The 20,525-nt window shown below is 36.7% G+C and overlaps 1 protein-coding gene across 5 annotated transcripts in view; it reads left to right on the top strand.

The window, feature by feature from the left end:
* eml5 (EMAP like 5) overlaps nucleotides 1-20,525 on the top strand; it is a 92,807-nt gene that overhangs the window by 844 nt on the left and 71,438 nt on the right. The window lies entirely within an intron of this gene.

The following is a 20,525-nucleotide window of genomic DNA, read 5'->3' as shown; positions in this document are numbered from 1 at the left end:
ACGCAGATTTCGCGACGGTAGATTCGCCGCGTTGAACGACAGAAAGCTGCTTGGTTTGAAAGTGAGCTGTGCTTCATGTTTCGCTACACTATTGACAATACTGACCTTTTTTGAACGCGAAATTTCGCTAATTTGACTGCATCTTAAAACTTCAAGAATCTCAATAACGTTTGCATTTTGTCCTCAAATATACACATTCGTCAAGCACAGTTCTGAGGGGGCTGTACTGAAGAGTTTGTGAACACACTACTTGAAATGAAATTGCCCCGCAGTTCCAAGAGTGACAGGGTTGCCAGGTTTTCACACCAAACCCCATCCAATTGCTCCTCAAAACTAGCCCAATCGCATTTCAAAGGGGGTCCTTCTACAGTACAATTTGTGTTCCGGGGGTAAAATCCGTGTTTTTGGCGGGGCTCCCCTGGCAAAATTCACATTCCAGGGGCTAAATATCACGTTATTGGGGGTCATTTTAACCCATGGACATGAAAAACAATCCGCGGCAACAGTGTAAATGTAGCCAGGGTTGCCAGGTTTTCACAACAAAACCCGGCCTATTGTTCCTCAAGACTAGCCCAATCACATTTCAGGGGGGATCCTACAGTAAAAATCGCGTTCCAGGGGGTAAAAACCGTGTGTTTTTGGCGGCGCCCCCCTGGTAAAATTTTCATTCCAGGGGCTAAATATCATGTTATTTGGGGTCGATTCAACCCGCAAACATGAAAAACAACCCGCGGCAACAGTGTAAAAGTAGCTCAATTCCGTGTGAAAACCACAGACTTGGCAACACTGAAGAGTGATCATATTTACTATAACAGCACTGTGCAGGGATGGTGAAATGGAAATCCCGGAGTGGATCTTGAGGAGTTCTGTCACTCCACTCCATTCATATACTCCATTCATTTACAAAGTTCCAGCTGGCTTTTACCCTGTACTTTGCCATGCTTCTATTCTGATGATTTTACATTGTACAAAAATGTAAGATTTTTATTAAAAAATTAAGCACGAAGATCCACCACTAACCTCACACCTAAACGGTCACTGGGGCATAAGCAGAACATATAAAATTGTACAAATGAGATCATACTAATTCATACGAAATGTCAAATAGTTGCCATGAGATTGAGTTGTCCATTCGGTACACAACTGCTCATATGAATTACTATTTATTTAATATCATTTATTAACTGTAAATATAATAGCTCTAACTATCTATCTATAGACAAAGTGCGACCCAGTATGTCAATGTTTAGCTTTGTAGGTTAGCTTTACTTCATTAGCTAATATAATATTATCCAATGATCTTGACAATTAATTGTCATGAAATGACCTCTATCTGAAGTCATGATATTGATGTATGTTCTCTTAATTTATATATGATGATCATCCAAGGTTTATCTGTGTTTAACCTTAATAGGACTTCAGTTATTTAGGGAGAGCTGTATTCATATACATGTGAAGGTGCTTTCGACTGATGGTGAAGACATTATAATTCAGTCACATGATCATCAAGGTTATGGCATCCTACAGATGTCTGTGTCTGTGGGTGTGTCTGTGTGTGTTGTACGTGTGTGGTGTTTTAGTGAGAGCTTGAGGGGGTGGCGTTCTGCTTCACCGCCGGTCATCTGCCTCAATTCTCTATTATTAATTAGGTGACAGAGTAACTGACCTTGGCTGCCTTGCATTTGTTTGAATGTGTGAATGGCTGGTGAACACATCAGTGTGCATGTGCTGCCATTTGTACATAGCATATTTATAAAACATTTTTTTACAGTGTTCTCAGGTGTATAAAATTGGTTCAAATATGAAATCCATGACTAGTTACATACATTTACTACCTCCTAGTATGTCCCCGGTGTGCATTTGTGTGTCAAATGTCTCATAGGGGCCCATCCATCTCTGGTTACTTCAGTATCAGAATGTGACACAATGCTTGACTTTCTGGGAGAGCCATTATTTGCTATTCATGCATATCTGATGCGTCCATATGCCAGCAGTGCCCTATTATTAAGTTATCAGCACAGGTATCTAAATACATAGAAGTCATAAGTGATTCATATGTCAAGCATACAATTCAGAACCAAATGATTATTCATACATTCAATACAAGACAAATGAATAAACAAAGACTAAGTGAAAGATATTGAACAAAGGAGATATTTTAACATTTTTCCGCTGCCAGAAGCAGCAATAACTCTATAATGACACCACTTACTCCGTTCCAGTGAAGAAAATGAATAAGGGAATTACTATGAAAAAAGACAATTTAGAAATATGAAGCCTCTATGTGGGAAGCCTGTGAGGAATATTTTTGGGTCATACAGTATTTCATCACCAAAATCAAAAGGAAAAAAGAAAAGAAAGTATGTTATGCATAAAGAAAAGGACCATATTTTTGTATTATGATAATATTTTCATAATAATTCAGCACATTTTCTAATTTTTAGGATTGCATCATGATGTTTTTCTTTTGAGTTTTTGAGGGAACACACATTTCATAAAAAATAAATTGGTAAAAAAAAAAAACATTGAAATATTAAATATAAAAAAATGACATTTTTCAAATTGGTATATTAATTATTGTACAGTATTTATACTTTGTTAAATTTAAAAAGATTTTAATAAAAACTACATTGTTTCCCCATTTGAGGTGTTCCTAATTAAAATGATGATCTAATGTGAATCATCCTGTTTCATCAAGACACAGTAAGTCTTCCAATATTCTGAGATGGGGAAAAAAAAAACCACCAAATAATGTTTCCAAGTAGAAATATACATCATTCAAATACAGGTATTTCTTGTAGTGGCCGGTCTGAGTTGCTGTTGACATGGATCGGTAGTTGATGGTGGAGTTGGTTTGTATCCTTTGTTATTTGCCCTTGAGTAGAATGCTCAGTGGGAGGTGGAGGATGGAGCCCAGACTGAGCTACAGATGTTGAACAGCAGCTTGTGTGTGTGTGTGTGTGTGTGTGTGAAAGAGAGAGAGAGAATGAGAGACCCTCTCATACCTAACAGACGTGATTCTGTTTATATGGTACTGTGAGTTGGTCTGAATCAACTCTATTAAGCAAGCTGTGTGATCATGCTGTGCTGTGCCGAAAACTGCTGATATATGTCCCCATTCTTTGTAAATGTTACATGACAACACTCACCAAGGTAAGCACTGAATTTTGAGCTGAAATGAGCATATCTCCATATGCCCATATGTTAATATGCAGAATGTCCTTGCTATAGGGGTGGGTGGTATGACAATATATATTGTGGTGACAATATAAAGTGTGTATCGAGTACATTGTGTGTTGTGGGATGTAAATATATCCTTGCAGTGCAGGACTGCTTGTTCTTGACACGCTAGACCAGTAAAAATGTATGCATGAATGAGAAAAATAAAGCACAAGACGTGCTTGATGTTGATGAGGTATTAAGGGAGAATCACATTACATTTACTGTTGTTTGGCAAATTTTTGCAGGAGAAATTCATTCTATTTGGAATCTATGCGGTTTTGAATTTCACATAAGGGCAAATGATTTCCCCAAGCAGATTTCTCCACGTCGTGTTGACAAACAGAAAACTGCTTGGTTTGAAAGTGACATCATGCAATATTAAATTCAGTTCTCTTTTGCAGCTTATTACACTTGAATGACCATGAAGACTTCAGATGCAAAAGCCTCTAAGTGCCATCTGAAATTTTCTTCTAAAATTAGCATTTTTATCAAGTTTGTATGTTTATGTTCAATTATGGCAATGAAAAGGACCTATTAATTGCCATTAAAGTAAAATTACTGAACCTAAACATACGAGCTTGATAAATGCTCATTTTATAAGAAAATTTCAGACGGCACTTAGAGGCTTTTGCATCTGAAGTCTTCAAATATACAAATGAATAGTTTCGTTGCAAAACGAAATAACTCAGTTTTTTTAATTTTCCAAAAATCTTGCTTTTTGGTTGTGCATTCCAATTAATATCAATTCAACTGCAGTTGGTTTGTTTTGATTTAAACCTTCATAACTTAAAAAATACAGCCAAGTAGCACCATAAAACAAAATAATAACATGATAACATAATAATAAACATGTTTTGACAAATGTTAAAAACGGAGTTATCTCGTTTTGCAACGAAACTCTTCAAATATACATTTTTTGTCAAAATGCCTATCTTAGCAGTTATTCACATAAACCGTTTGTTTGTCTTAAAGGTGCCATCGAATTGAAAATTGAATTTACCTCGGCATAGTTGAATAACAAGAGTTCAGTACATGGAAATGACATACAGTGAGTCTCAAACTCCATTGTTTCCTCCTTCTTATATAAATCTCATTTGTTTAAAAGACCTCCGAAGAACAGGCGAATCTCAACATAACACCGACTGTTACGTAACAGTCGGGATCATTAATATGTACGCCCCCAATATTTGCATGTGCCAGCCCATGTTCAAGGCATTACACAAGGTAAGCCATTAACGTCTGGATCTGTGCACAGCTGAATCATCAGACTAGGTAAGCAAGCAAGAACAACAGCGAAAAATGGCAGATGGAGCAATAATAACTGACATGATCCATGATAACATGATATTTTTAGTGATATTTGTAAATTGTCTTTCTAAATGTTTCATTAGCATGTTGCTAATGTACTGTTAAATGTGGTTAAAGTTACCATTGTTTCTTACTGTATTCACGAAGACATAAATCTCTCCAACAGTGCAGCATTAGCCGTTAGCCACGAAGCACTATCAAACTCATTCAGAATCAAATGTAAACATCCAAATAAATACTATACTTACGCGATTAGACATGCTGCATGACGAACACTTTGTAAAGATCCATTTTGAGGGTTATATTAGCTGTGTGAACTTTGTTTATGCAGTGATAGAGTCGAGAGCTTGGGAGGGGGCGGAGAGCTCCCGATTTAAAGGGGCCGCAGCATGAATCGGTGCATTTCTAATTATGCCTCAAAATGGGCATTTAAAAAAATTAATAAAAAAAAATAATCTATGGGGTATTTTGAGCTGAAACTTCACAGACACATTCAGGGGACACCTTAGACTTATATTACATCTTGTAAAAAAACATTCGATGGCACCTTTAAACAATGAACATAGTTGGGAAATAAATCAAATGTGTGTCAATAGATAAGCATAGACAAAGTGTATGTAAAGGCCCTGATATACACAATAAAGTTCTTTGTCTTTTTTTACTTAGGGGTAAAAAGAAGTTCAGAATACGTGAGCAGCGATATACTGTTAGCGAACAACGTTTTTCCCTGATTTTGTTTAAAATTCATTCTAGTTTGTTCTTTGATTTCGCTTGAAGTATATTAAGGTTGGGCAAGGCTTTGCCTTCCCCTGCCTGCTGCTGCTTTTGATCGCTTTTAGAGGGAAAAGCTGCCCATAACTGTTAGTCTAGGATCAGTTTTCTCCGTGATAATAGCATTTCACGAGTTTGTGTGCCCATATAATCTTAGCGTAAGTTGTAAACAGATTTGGCTTGCTGTCTGCTATAGAGGGGCTCGGAGAGGATATTCTACTCGAGCCCCCCTATAACAGGCAAAATTGTACAAAAAGGAGGAGGAGGGATGCCGAAAGAACTAACAACAGGAAGAGGTAAGATGCTGGTTTTATACCTTGGTATTAATTGGAACATTAGATGGGCGTACTCCTCACGAAATTACGTGTATTAACTTCACATTGCAAAACAGATTTGGCAAGCGGTCCAGTGTGTAGGCCTATCTGTGTATGCACTCTGGAGAGAGTCAAAGGTTTTTATTTACAACGTGTTTTTGCAGTATTGAGCAATGAAGCCAATCACAAACATATCTGTTGATTTCTAGAACACAATGGCAATTCAGTATTTAAGTTAGAATCCACTCACCGCTCAAAAAGTTTTTGTTCAGTGTTCTGCACACTCGTGAATCATTTTATTAAAACAAACAAAGTATAGACAAAATGTAAATAAATGATTTTTTGTGTAGTGTAGACAGCCTCATTGATTATAACAAAACTTTGTGAGATCGCAATTAACTAAAATGAGTGACAGCTTTTATGTGATTATAAAGGGAGCACACTTTCTGCCATGCCAAATCCCGCATATGCTTGCTTTTCTCTTAAAATTAACAGTGGATTGTGAATGTAGGAGTGTGAATGTAGTGAATGTAGCAAACAGGAGTGTTTATGCTGGGATGTTGTGGCTAGGCAACACGTAACTTTAAAACTGTTTCATGGAAAATTCATAGACGTACTAAAAAAATCGATGTATACTGTGGGCTTTTGTGGGCAGGAGAGGGACAAAACATGAATGTTACGAGTGGGAGCAGCAGAAGGTAACACATTTTTGTGGGAGTGGGACTGAAAAATCTGTCCCGTGCAGGTCTCTACTCAGAAAGAAGGATAGTCATATGAGTTTGAAACAACATTAGTGTGAGTAAATTATTGCAGAATTTGTATGTCTTAAAACAATGGTTTAAAACATTTCCAAAACAGCACATGATATGATAGCTTAGTGTAACCTCATCCGATATGCATGAAAATCACGTTTTTAGCCCAGAAATGTCCACGTGTGAGCATACATGAGTCCCATGGACAGGTGCATGTTGGTCATGCTCCTGAGGCCTTATGCTCTCGGGCAATTGTTTGTTTACAACAGGTGTTCAAAAAATTAATAGGGGCAGATAGAGACTGGACATGTCGGGCAACGAATGACTGAAAAAGATCTGTCGACCTGCTGTGTTGTATCCATCCACCCTTTTTTTCATGTGACTGGATAGTGAATGTCTATCAACTAGATTTCTCTGTTGTGAATTTTTGCGTGCATGTCCCTTTAAAAGGTTCATGTCCCGGATATTTTGGAGGTTGAATACCACAAAAGAGGTTCTTTCCTTATTGAGATGAGGATTTGTTGACTTCAGCAACATTTGCAAAGCCACGTATGAGTGTGTGTGACTGACTGACTGACTTGATTGCTCATGTGAGGGGGAGGGGTGGACATTGTGTCGCGTTTAAACCATGTGATCTTATCAGATGGAAGCTCTCTCCCTCTCTCGGTCATGCTCGAGTCCATCTGTAAGCCATGTGCACTCATATGCACTCATTTCTAATGTAATCCTTAATCTGCGCTGCCTCCTGATGCTCTTACTCTAATAGTATCAATGAGTCTAACTGTTGGAAAGTGTGTACTGGTGTGTGGCGCTGTGCGTTTGTGGTCTTGGCTGTCAAATTTAGCACAGATCATGTGCGCACAATGCACAAATGCCTGTCAAGGGTTTGGGTTAGATTGTGATCCCTGTGTATGTGTGTTGAAATTGAAGCTTCAGTTGCCACTGAGATTAAATGTAGGGGTTTTATACCTTCTATATAAGCCCCTCTGGGCGCAGTCCGCTTGTTAGCTTTTTGTCAACGGCCTTGGCAGCTCTCCACCTAACGTGATTGAACTATTGCTTTGTGGGCTTACAGAGTAAAACCTCCTCTAGAGGCAGAAATCACTGCCCACTGAATACTGTCAGACAGTTGTAAGACTCTCGTATAGTAGGGATGTGAATCAGTGAAATAGTGGTATTTCTCTCACTTGTTTTACCATGTTTTAGTGCTAGGATTGATCCTTAAGTAGAAAAATCACCACTGATGGTTTTAAGATAGAAAAGTTATCGTTTATTTAGCTTGAAAATGAAAGCAGATCATAAGCTAGGGCAGACTCAATGTTTCTGGTCTCAATTTGCATGTTATTCCAAAGAAAAAAAACTGCAAAAATTAATATAATGTAATCAAATATTAATGTAATGCAAATTAATTTATGTAACAAAAACTTTTCTTCTTGAATGATATCACCAAGAACTCTTATATTTTTACCTCCTCCTCTCAACCACCTGGGTCCTTTTTAGTTTTCACGATCTAATCAATTCCTAATGGATGCAATAAATTCTCATTTTTACTGTATTTTGATCAAGTAAATGCAGCGTAAGTGAGCATATTGTGAGATATTATTTCAAAAACATTAAAAAACCTTACCGACCTCAAACTTTTGAATGATAAGGTGTATCATATATATTCTTGTCTTACAGCCTGATTATCTTTTAATGAGATTTGTAGACCTCAAAATTCATGCGCTAGTGTGTGTGTGTGTGTCAGGATGAGTCAGTATGTTTGGGCATAATAAGCATGCTGCATATATGTTGACAAAATGCAGTCATGCGTGTTTGAGCCCATTAGAGTGACGCTAATGCTGGGTGACAGGCGTCCTGTGCCTACCGGTTTCACAGCGATCAGCTAGGCTTCCCTCTTCCCAGCAATGGACCGCCCCTCTGGCAGGGAATCCCCACCCCTTCTATAGTAGTTCCAGTGAACGCTACAATCACCCTCTCATTCATTATCCCAAAGCGGCTTATCTGACACATCTACACACATCAAACAGCCTGACATACTAACACACACTAGCATATGGTGTGTTTTGTGTGGCAGTGTAAATGTCCTCACTTTGCAGAGTGGTCTTTCATTGAGCGTTTTGAGACCAAGAAAGGCATCCCTTTGTGTGCCCATTAGCCCATGATCCATTGCAGGTGGATTTCTATGCAGTCAGCTAAAATTAATTTATTCCATGAACAAAAATTTCCTATAACAGGAGGGTTACCAGAAAAATAGCCTCAGCCTTAGATGTCATGTCCATGGTCTGTTGGCTAAAACACTTAAGGACATTCAAAATCATCATCTGGTTGGATTCTGTATGATTTTCGGAAGACGTGTGTATCACGTTCTTTAATGGTCTGGAAGCAAAGTTGGCATGATGCCAAACCCCCTCATGGAAAAAGAAATCCATTGTTGATTAAATGTTGGATTTTTGAAAGTATGTGAAGTTCGCAGCATAGACTTTTTAAAATAAGTCCAAAAGTTTTACACAATGGTCTGCTATTGTAGGGACATTGACATTACAGGGCTGCGTTTAACTCAACTTTTAGACATACACTTAAACTTCCCTAAGTACTTCCCCTTGGGGAATCTCCGCCGCCATTTTGAAGTGCGTTCAACTTCATCAAGTGGGTTAGGGAAGTTTATTTGGACAGACCATCGATTTTGACTGAGGGAATGAGTCTACTTAAAGCAGAACTAAGTAACTTTTTTTACCTTCATAAATAGTTTTCTAAGTCCTTACGATGCTTAATTGTCTTGTAGTGGTGTGTTTGAGGCACGCACTAACCCCCTCTGGCACGTCTACGCCAGAAAACAGCACTTGCAAGTTGAGCTTCTCCGACCCGACACAATCTCGTCTCATGTTCACGTTCACGCGAAAGTGACAAAATGCTTTACGGTAATTCAAAAACAATGTATATATTATGACTTTATAAGACAATTTCGAAAATTACCCACCTCCATTGAGATTTCTTGTACTGTATTTGCAAAACTACTGCGCTGGTGAGCGTTGTAGTCGTTGTAGTCCAGAGCTGCGCTTGGATTATTTACGACAGTGTGATTCACTGAAGGAACCTGTAGGGGGAGCTTCGCAAATCTTACTGAGTTCAGCTTTAATATGTACACTTCAGGCAGATTTTGACACTTAACCACTGACTGTTATAGTTTATTGTATTGTTATCATTTTTGTTTGTGTAATTTTTTAAAGTTGCAGTCCGCGATTTTTGGCCCTCTAGCGATTAATAAACAGAACTGCAAGCGTCTTGCGGAAGAACATTGTAGCCGGAGCTACTTTTCTCCATGTATGTCTATGACGAGTCACGCAGTTACTGTGATACTCTGCGGCGGGTCCTACCAGTCCAGTCTGAAATAGTCTGAATATAAACACTTATTATAAGTGTACCATAATGATTCAGTGTAAGACAAAAACACGGTTTGGAAAATGGATTCATGTTGTACATTCTCATTATATAATTTTTGTAAATTTTGAACACAAAAAAAGGTACGGACAGCAGCTTTAATATTTTCTCCAAAAGCCCAAGCATACAGGCCTATAGAATGGTGCGTAAAACAGATTCATAAGGAAAAAAACTGTAAATAATAAATCAGCTCCATATCAGATTTCAAGTGATCAAGGGCTTAGGGTGTTTTATTTAAACACATTACAAGGGTTCCTCTAGTAGTGGGCACTTGTGCAATGTAAGCAATGACATACATCCGAGTAAATGAGAGGAAAATGCATAAAAAAATTGCATAAAAAATTTAGTATTCATTCATTTAGTATTCATCTGGTCATATGATCTCAACATAGCAGTCTCCATGAGGGGACACACTACATATAAAATAAAACTTTTATTAGACTACTGATATGCCTGGAGTCTTCATCTTATGTGGGTGAAAAAATTTATTAAACATCTTTCAATAGTAACATTAATGAGAAAAAAAATTGTGGGCAATAGAGTGCAGTTTTAAGAAGCATTTTATTAACTAGTCCTGACACAGTGTGCAATTGTAAGTAGCCTGACATAAAGTGAGGCACATTAATGAATAATATTGAACATTAATATTAATTTCACACAGAAAATTCACTTAGGGAAGGAACTCAGAGCATTCCCTGTGCTCTAAAACCAGAAAGGGATGAGGGAGCTTGTCCTTTGTCTTGTTATATATATATTAGGACTGTCAAGCGATTACATTTTTTTATCTAATTAATTACACAACGTGGCTATTAATTAATCTAATTAATCGCACATTAAATTTGGCTGAGACATTACCCCCGAAAGATAATTTAAAGTCATAATTGTGTTAAATGCGAAAAAAGCATCAGATAGACATTACAAAAATTAGTTTTGTTTGATTCAACATAGAATTTATTACGCAAAATTTTAGCCATGAAGGTGAGTAAATGATGGCAGAATTTACATTTTTTGGTGAACTAAACCTTTAATGGGTGTTTTATTAATATTGAAAACTGAAATATTTTCGTTGACAAAATTGAGCAAAAACAGACAATATTGTGTCTAAAATATAATGCAGTATCAACTTATTTATTGAACTGTTGTATAAAATCAATAGCACATTTGCACTTGTGCTATTCGGGATAAAAACATCACTCTTGTGATATTGCTTAACTATATAGACCAAAAATTATATAGAGCCCTTTTTGCCCTGATATCTTACATTTTAGGGGTATTCTAACTGCATTCTATAGGCTCCTTTTCTTTAGAAATCACAGATTGTGACTACAAAAACATTTTCAGCCTACTATCAAGTAGAAATGCACATTTGTACAAGCCAGGGGGCCGCATGACATTAAAACGCTGGAAAACGTGGCCCAGAAATTCAAGCAAATGCAGCTCTTCAGCGGTGGATCATTCTGTCCGCGTGGTCTGTCTCCATTGGATTATATTTCTAATGTCTGATCCTATTGTAGCCCATTTTTATCTCTTAATTTTTATAGCAGGGCTGCATTAGGAAACACTGAGAGATTAAACGTCAGACTTCATCAGTCCAATCATATGACACAACCAAGGTTACTTAACATTTTTAAATGTATGACATCGCATTTAACAACATTTTCTCAAAGTCACAAAGCATTTCAGTTATTTTGCTTCATTTAACACACTTACAGCTGTGACACTTGTAGTATGTATCAGGCACACATGGATATTTGTTTTTTTTTTATTTGCAGACAGGTGCTGAGCATGAAGTGTTATTGGTTGTCGGGATTTAGCTTGCTCTATAGAAGCCAAGGCAAGCAAGATAAATACTGACTTTTGGAAATGTGCTAATCCTCTCCTTCCTGGTAATCCACAACAAGGGCAAGCAAGGTGACTGCTGCAGTAGCTGCTATGACCTGATTTGGACACCATCCAGAATGTGTGTGTGTGTATGCGGGTCGCACAGATGTGACACAATGAACCCAAATGTGACGTACCATCCTGCCAGCCAGTCTTATTTTAGTATTATTTGTATACTATTATAATTTTTATTAGTATTTTGAATACTATATATTCTGTTTTTATTTTAATTTTAGTTTTTTGGTATTTTTAAGTCATTTTTATTATTATTATTTTTAAATATCAGTATTTATGTTTAATTTGTTGTATTTCAGCTTTTCTATTTCCAGGTAATAATATTGGCTTATTTCTAATTTTAGTAATTTTTATTAGACTTTTTGTTATTTTGTCATTTTATTAACTGATTTATTTATTAACTTTTTCATCTAATATTAGTACTAATATTAATAACTAAGGTTTTTTTTTTTTTAGTAGTATTTTTTAAAAGTCATTTTTCTTTTTAAAAGTCTTTTTTTAAATGTTACATAAATTCAAATTTTTTAGCTCATATTTTTTCAGCTGGTAATTTTGGAACTTCAACAAACTATTCAGTTAACAAAAATGTTTTAATAGTTTTAACAATGATAACCCTGCTTGCCATCTCAGACCTGCAATTAAGATCAAATAAAAAGCTGACTGGAAAACAAAAACAAGTAAAATTATTTGACCGATCAGAAATACATTTCAACAGGGTGGAGTTCTTTTTAATTTGACACAAATAAAACTGGAAGTTCAATATGTCTGCTTTGCCAATGTTTTGTCAACCGAATAATCGACAGACAGATACACAACAATTTGACATTGAATGGACTGCACTTTCAATACCTCATAGTCTTGTTTTCATTCATGTCAAATAAACCACAGCTTCTACTTTGACTAAGGTCTATAACATTTGTTTTATTCGAGCATTTGATCTAATAAATACCTTAGGCTTCCTCTTCAATGACTGTTGACCTTTTGTGGTTTGTTGATTGACTGAATCTACAAGCTGAACTTTTGTTTTGTCTTTGAATGAACTGATTTAATGAGCGCAGAATTGTTAGTGAATTGCTAGTGTTGATGTGACAAAACACATTTGATAGCTTGTAAAGCAATGTGGACACTTGAATAAATTTCAGCCTTTTTCTTTGCAGCCAATTGATTGGGGAAAGAGATAAATTTAGACTCACTCATGAAACCATGTTTTGCAGTTTACTATAGCTAGTCATTGCAAAGAGGTCTATAATATGTGGAGAGAGTTATTCATTCCCATTCATCTCAATAGCAGTTTCTCAGCTGGCGCATGAGCCGTGACACCAAAGACAGCAGACAGGAAAATATTCACTTCTTTAATTTCTTTTTTAGGAAGAATTTTTACTTTATATTTACCATGTTGTGAGACTCATAAATTCATAATAAGGCATAGGCTAATGTTATGTTAATGGAAAAAACAATATATTTACTGATGTCTATTCAATGGTCTACTAGTCTGCCACAGTAATGTTTTTTAATTGAATTGAATTGATTTTTTCTTAGTAAATATTGATATACAATTTTATTTAAAAGATTGGGATCAGTAGGGGTTTTTTTTTTATTGATAAAATTAATACTCTTATTCAGAAAATGCATGTTAAATTGCTATCCAACTATGTACAGTTCTGTCTATGAATAATCTGTGCATTCTGTAAATTAATATGACATTTTTGAATCGATTGATTCTTTTGCTCTGGCACTGCAGAGCCATTCATGGCTGAACAGCAGCTTAGAAAATACTGGATTGTTGCTTCTACTGCTTCATTAACAACGTTGCTCTATTAAACAGAACTTGTATGTGAACTGATCTCTATCAGGTGGCACAGCAGACTCCAGCTGTCCAACTTTACATTTCACTTCCCACTCCTCCTCTTGCTCCCATGATATGCTTCTGTTTCTCACCCTGAAGCTCTTTGCCTTTAGTTTTCATCTCTTCTGCAGCTAAACGCTTCCACCCACCTGCCCACCTAAGCAGTCATCAAGCCCTTTAGCGAGAGACTCCTTGCAGTATATCTGTCCAGCAGCCCTGCAGTCCTGCACCGCTGGCCTGTCCACCCACTAAAGGCCTCCATCGGACCCATTAGCTAATAGGCTGGGCTAGCGGCCGGCTGTACATCACAGGAACAGTGCCGTGACAACACTCCACTTACTAAACGAGCTCATTAGCTAATAGAAAGGTAATGTAAGAGAAAGAGGACAGAGAAAGGAGAGTGTTTTAGTGCAAAACAAGAAAAAAGATTTTGATGGACTGTTGGTAGCCAATAAATTAGCCAAGAGGTTATCTGAGGGCACTTATATGTATTTTTACTCACTTCTAGATCACTGAGAGGCAGATTTAATATTCAGCCACATGAAGAACGGGTTACATGTCAAATCGCCTTCCTGTCTAAAGCTGAAATTCACTATGAAAATCAAAATTTGCCCTTTTACTTATCATAGTTAAAGGGATAGTTCACCCCAAAATGAAAATTCTGTAATTAATTACTCACCCTCATTCATCTTCGGAACACAAATTAAGATATTTTTGATGAAATCCGATGGCTCAGTGAGGCCTGCATTGCCAGCAAGATAATTAACACTTTCAGATGCCCAAAAAGCTACTAAAAACATATTTAAAGCAGTTCATGTGATTACAGTGTTTCGACCTTAAAGCTGCAGTCCGCGATTTTTCCTCTTTGTCGCCATCTCTGTTTGAAACCTGCAATTGCAGTCATATGCGGAACAGTGTACGTGCGTTGTGCCTCGGCACAGCTCATCAGCGCGGATTAATCTAATGCTTGCTGTCAGTCACCGTACCGGTGTGGATACTGTACTTCAGAATCACAGATTCTATGTCTGGAAAATACTGGAAAATATCATCTGAACAAATAAGTAACATGTCTGCCATTTTTGTTCTGACCAACTGAGGAAAAAAGCTTTAGGCCAACAATAAATTGCGCTGCTAATCATGATCTAATGATCGCTTAGCTCGGATCATGCCAAACCATGCAAATTATTATTACTGTTATATTGTTCTCAAATTGTTAATGTTAACAACATCAGCATTGCGTGACTATGTGTATTTAGTGTATATTAGCGTTACCTGTAGATTTCAATTTCTGTATCCACTCCACAATCCAAAGTCTTTTGCTTTTTGGCTACAGGTTAATCTTCAATAGTCACTGATGATTGTCATTTGGATCTTTCTGGATTACAATCCGTCATCAAAATGATAAGTTTAATTATTTCAGCTGCTGTGAGAAAAGGCTATAAATGATCCGCTACCAGCAGCATCCTCGTTTGATAAAACCGACTAGCCTAGACGGACTTCTTCTTCCTTTCTGTTTATAGACTTGCTCGAATTTCCCGCAGAAATCCACCATGTCGCTCTTATTATAAAACATTATTACAAGCTTACCGTTGTGAATCGAGACAAGATAATTAGATAGTTTTGAACACTGGCCGGTTATGTACTTGCTGAAAAATTGATTTTGGATCATTTTTAACCAAAAAAAGTTACGGAATGCAGCTTTAATGTTATGAAGTGATGATAATACTTTTTGTGCACAAAAAAAAAATAAAATAAATAAAATAAAATAATGACTTTATTCAACAATATCTGTTGATGGGCAATTTCAAAACACTGCTTCATGAAGTTTGCAGCTTTACGAATCTTTTGTTACGAATCTTTTGTTTCGAATCATTTGGAGCGTGAAAGTCATGTAATTTCAGTAAACAAGGCTTTGTTGTCATAAGTGTTTTGAAATTTCAATGGTTCACCACTGGGGGGCCTGCCTTTGGCAGTTTGATACACAATCCGAATCACTGATTCTGATTATTTATTTATTATTTTTTTTAAAGTTTTAAAAATCGCTCCAGGTCTAATTTTCTCGAAATTTTGAGAACAAAAAAAACATTATCTGTTGTCAATAGTGCAGTAATGTACAAATCACTTTCAAATCAATCAGCTTTCTATTGGTCACTGTAGCAAATGTGTTAATTTGTTTTTAAATGACTTCAGAAAATGCAACTTTAAGCCAATTTATTTTTACACTTACACAAATTCAAATCTCTACGTTTTCATATCTACCATTTAAGATTCAGATGTTTGAGCTGAAATTGGCAGGTCATCATCTGATGAAATACTACAGAGAGTAAGTTCCTCTGAGCCCACATAGCGTGGGCTTGTGGCATCTGATCATATTAAATCAAAGCAGAAAATCACAGCATTTATATGCAGAGAGATGTCTAACTAGCTATATCTAGTCACTGAGGAACACACACTGATATTAGTACAGTTTGTATCTGTAAAGTGTCTAGAGAGCAAGCAGTTCTTGCTAATTAATAATCAATTTCACATGACTGTGATGTATAAGTTTACTGACTATATTCAATATGAACACTATTGTTAATTGAACAAACCCCTTACTCTTTGAATTCAACTTTGTGGTACGGACATAAATGATTCCTCAAATCATGTAACCTGTAGAGGAGAGGTGTGCTATTGCTTTTCTAAGTGGTCAGACTTATTTTTATCTTAATTTTATAATTTACCATGACATTAAAATAATTATCAGCTATCAGACAGAATTTTAATATCATTGCATCCTTAGTTAAACCACTCTGAATAACCATAGCAACTGCATGAAAGCAGCACTCACTTTTTCCATCAGACAAAGTTAAAATCAAATTCATGTTTTAATCTGTTCACTGACAGCTCAGCCTTAGTTACAGACAGACACTTAGAGTGAGTGTCAAACTGTTTTTGGAGAATGTGTGTATTGAGGACAACAGAGATTTGACCCATCTGTTCCTTAGGCAGGATTGAATGAGAAATTTGGAGTTAATCCCTCCATCTTCTTGGTCTCACTTGGCAATGGCAGTGCTAATGAGACAGGCTGAGGGCAAACACATACTTACAAAGCAGTTGTGAAGGCTAAACAGACCTCGCTGTAATCCATAGGGTTGAGCTGACCCTGTCTTTGTGTTTAGAAACAGATTCAACAGACCGTCTACACCAATCTGACTCACTGAGGGTGGAGGAATGATGAAATGCACTCACTGATTGTGCTGCTTATTTGAATGCACCCATAAAAACTGTGCTGGATACAAATTGGTGAGAAAATGGCGAAATTTCCCATCTTGCGGTTGCAGGTCGTTTCGAAGTTCCAGGTTGTGAAAGATGCAGTAGACCATGTTCTAGTATATTTGTCTGAATATATGCCTGGTTATAATTGTCTACTTTGTCATTTGACCATCAAGTAACTATGTACACTAAGGGTTTTGACAAATTTTGCGAAGGAACCCATGGGTCCCACTTTCTAAAATAGCATTTATAAAAAAGTTGTCTTGAAACGTAAGTTGCATTAATTAAATATTTCCTATTGTAATGTATATCCAAGTGAAACGGCTTCTCAAATGAGAAAAAAATGTAGGACAGGTCTTGATTTTGTTCATCAGAGAAGAGGCATTGTTGCTAGAGGAAAGGGAAGTTAATGTTTTTGATTTAAGATTACAAGGGCACGGGAATTAAAAAAAAGAATTATGTGCACAGAGAAATCATTTATTATAAGTTTTTATCTGTTAAAAACTAGTTCTTTCAACAGCGTAAAATAATCACATTTGAAGGGGACCTTATGGTTATACCCCTATTTACAAGATGTAATATTAATCTTAGTGTCCCCAGAATGTTTCTCTGAATTTTCAGCATAAAAAACCCCCACAGATCACTTCTTATACCATGCCCAAAATGACCCTTTTTGGGTGGAAGCAGGCTTCCGTGTGTGTATCTTTAAATGCAAATGAGCTGCTGTTCCCTGCGCCCCTTTCCAGAAGAGGGCTGTGCCTTTACAACTCATGCTTCGGATACTCCGGCAACAAACAAAACAGAAGTAACTGTATGGGGCTGTTTCCCTATGCTATTTTTCAGACCCTTACATTTTTTTTTTCTCCCATCCAACGCCATTTAAATACAACGCATCTTTGCGTCTAAAAATAATGCGAGACACGAGAGCAACTGTCCAATGCGTCCGTCTATAGTGTTTACTTATAAAAGCAATGGAAAAGTAGCGCAGTGGAATGGAAAAACACATTCTGTGTTCATTGATATAGCCAACAACAGAACATTTAGATAGTTTATTACATAGCTGAGACATTCTTGTGTTCCCACTGCTCTAGCGAGTAGATAAACATGATGGACTGTGATACTTCTCTCTCAGGGCTGGGGAGGATCTAAGCCAATAGGACACACTGTGACATCACAACGTATAGAAATTGCGAATGATTCATTGTGAGACACTGTTTAGGAAATGGGAAAAAAAGAGTGGGTGGATTTTTACCATTATAGGGTGGTTGTGTACACACTGCCAACACGTTTAAATTCAAACACCATGTAGAAGTCAAGTAGTTCCCCTTTAATCTCATGATAAAATAGGAATTAGGTGAAATGTAATAAAAAAATAAATAATAAAAAAAAAAAACATAGTAACACTTTGCACATGATGTTATGAGCAGAATTCTTACTCAGTTTCTCAAAGAGAGGCCAAAGTATTCCTTCTTACTGTAAGTCATATGAAGGACTTTTTAAATCCCCCTGAATATGTGGGTTTCTCTTGGTCAATGATGGAATAAATTGCATCAATTATTTATTTCTTTGAGATGAAATCAGTTTGCGTTCATATTGAGCGAAAGGTTGTGCTGTGATGCAGAGTTGTGTCGGGGCTCAGTGCTTTTGCTCTATTTTCAGTTATGTGAGATTATGTAATCCACAGAGAGAAGAATAAGGACTGGCGACTGGCTCGAGGGTTCGTTCACAGCAGGGATATGTAGGAAGCCACACAGCAGCACAGATTTGGGAGGAACTGCTTTTAACTGGTCTCAACACAACTGAGTTTAACATAAAACAATGCAGTGCAAAATGTGATGCTTTCGATTAATACTAAATATCATTTTGCATGATCTACAATATTATGGTCATTATTAGAATGGATTTAGTTTTAAACTACAAAAAAACAGTCAGTACTGTGTTTGGAAAAAGACTCACTAGGTAGCTTCTTTTTTTAGAAACATTTAATCTGTTATTTTATAACTGCATTTTGTTTGTTTGATAATGATTTGATTGTCTTACATTGATGATATGTAAATATGAAAACAAACATAAATGTACGACTGTATGGAGTCTATCAGTTTTGTTATTGTGGTAACATTTTACAATGAGGTTTCATTAATTAGTTAGTTAACTACTTTAGTTAACTTGAACTTAAGAATGAACTATACTTCTACTATACTTCTACATTTATTAATCTTAGTCCATGTTAATTTCAACATTTACTAATACATTATTTAAATCAAAATTTGTATTTGTTAAAGGATTCACTTTAAAATGAAAATTACCCCAAGATTTACTCACCCTCAAGCTATCCTAGGTGTATATGACTTTCTTCTTTCTGATGAACGCAATCGGAGTTATATTAATAAATATCCTGACGCATCCGAGCTTTATAATGGCAGTGAACGAGACCAACGAGTATGAAGCTGAAGAAAGTACATCCATCCATCATAAGCGTACTCCACATGGCTCCGGGGGGTTAATAAAGGCCTTCTGAAGTACAGCAATGTGTTTGTGTAAGAAAAATATCCATATTTAACAAGTTCAGACCGCCTTCCATATTTAACTTATGAAGAAAGTGTAAAACTCTCGCAGTTCAAAAGCTTACACTATGTAAGGCCCGCCCAATCGGCCCAACGGCGTTTTCCCACCAGGCGGGGAAGGTTTCTTGCGCATTCAGTCTTTTCAGTGTGGCAAAGTAGTTTAATTCCAAGTAAACTTTTATCTGACTCCATTTTATTATGACCTCAAATTTAGTTTAGAATGTCAATTGATTATTGGTCATTTGTATAACGATTTATCTATACATTTGATGATTCTATTTAACTCTTTACTCTTATTGTTCTCGTTCATTCTGATTCCTATAACGCTTTGAGTCTCGCACCGGCCGGGCATACGATCTCATACGCACAATCTCATCAGTCTTGGTCATTAGACAGAGGCGATGACTAATATTCTAGAGGCCGTACCCACTTTGTAGAATACGTTTAGAATACGTAGAATTCTAGAATACGTTTTTTTTTTAGTCCCCATAGATCTGAACACACTGAATTAAGGTAAGATTACTTTTAACTAGGGGCCATGACCATTACCATAAAATCAGGCTGACCAATTTAGCTTCCTCTATTGGTAACTTTACATAATCACGCAGTGGTTTACCCACAGACACTTAGTTAGAATAATCTCACCATAACCAGAGGTTGAGGCCCACCCTGTTTAGATTGATCTAGCAACACTCTGTTGCTCTAAAAGGAAAAAAAACCATTATTAGCCTACACAGTCTAAGTATACTTAACTAATGCCAATGTGCTAGTCGGAGCTCTAAAATATCAGTTGGTGTGCCCCACTGCTCCACCTAAACTGTACTTTAGTCCGTTACTAACCTGAGCGTAGATTTGTGGGGTTATGGACTTAACGTAATCTACTAGAGCCAATAATTTCAGAGTAAGTCAGAATAAAGTCAAATGTAACAATTTATTAGTCAGGTAAATGTATCATGCCAATTACATAATCATCTCAAAGATGATCAACACAAACATCAAATGCTCAGAAACAGAGTAAAAGATGTATACCTGAAATTAGAAAAATGCACATTGCTGATTGTCTGAAAGACACTCAGCAATGTGGGCTCATCTGCACAGGATCGAGCCCTTAGCCTCTTGCAACACCTCTTTAAATACTCAGACCAAGACAGAAACT

This window comes from Chanodichthys erythropterus, chromosome 18 (assembly GCF_024489055.1).
Source record: "Chanodichthys erythropterus isolate Z2021 chromosome 18, ASM2448905v1, whole genome shotgun sequence".
NCBI lineage: Eukaryota > Metazoa > Chordata > Actinopteri > Cypriniformes > Xenocyprididae > Chanodichthys > Chanodichthys erythropterus.
The sequence above is the reverse complement of the archived record's forward strand: the minus strand, read 5'-3'. Positions and strand labels throughout refer to the sequence as shown.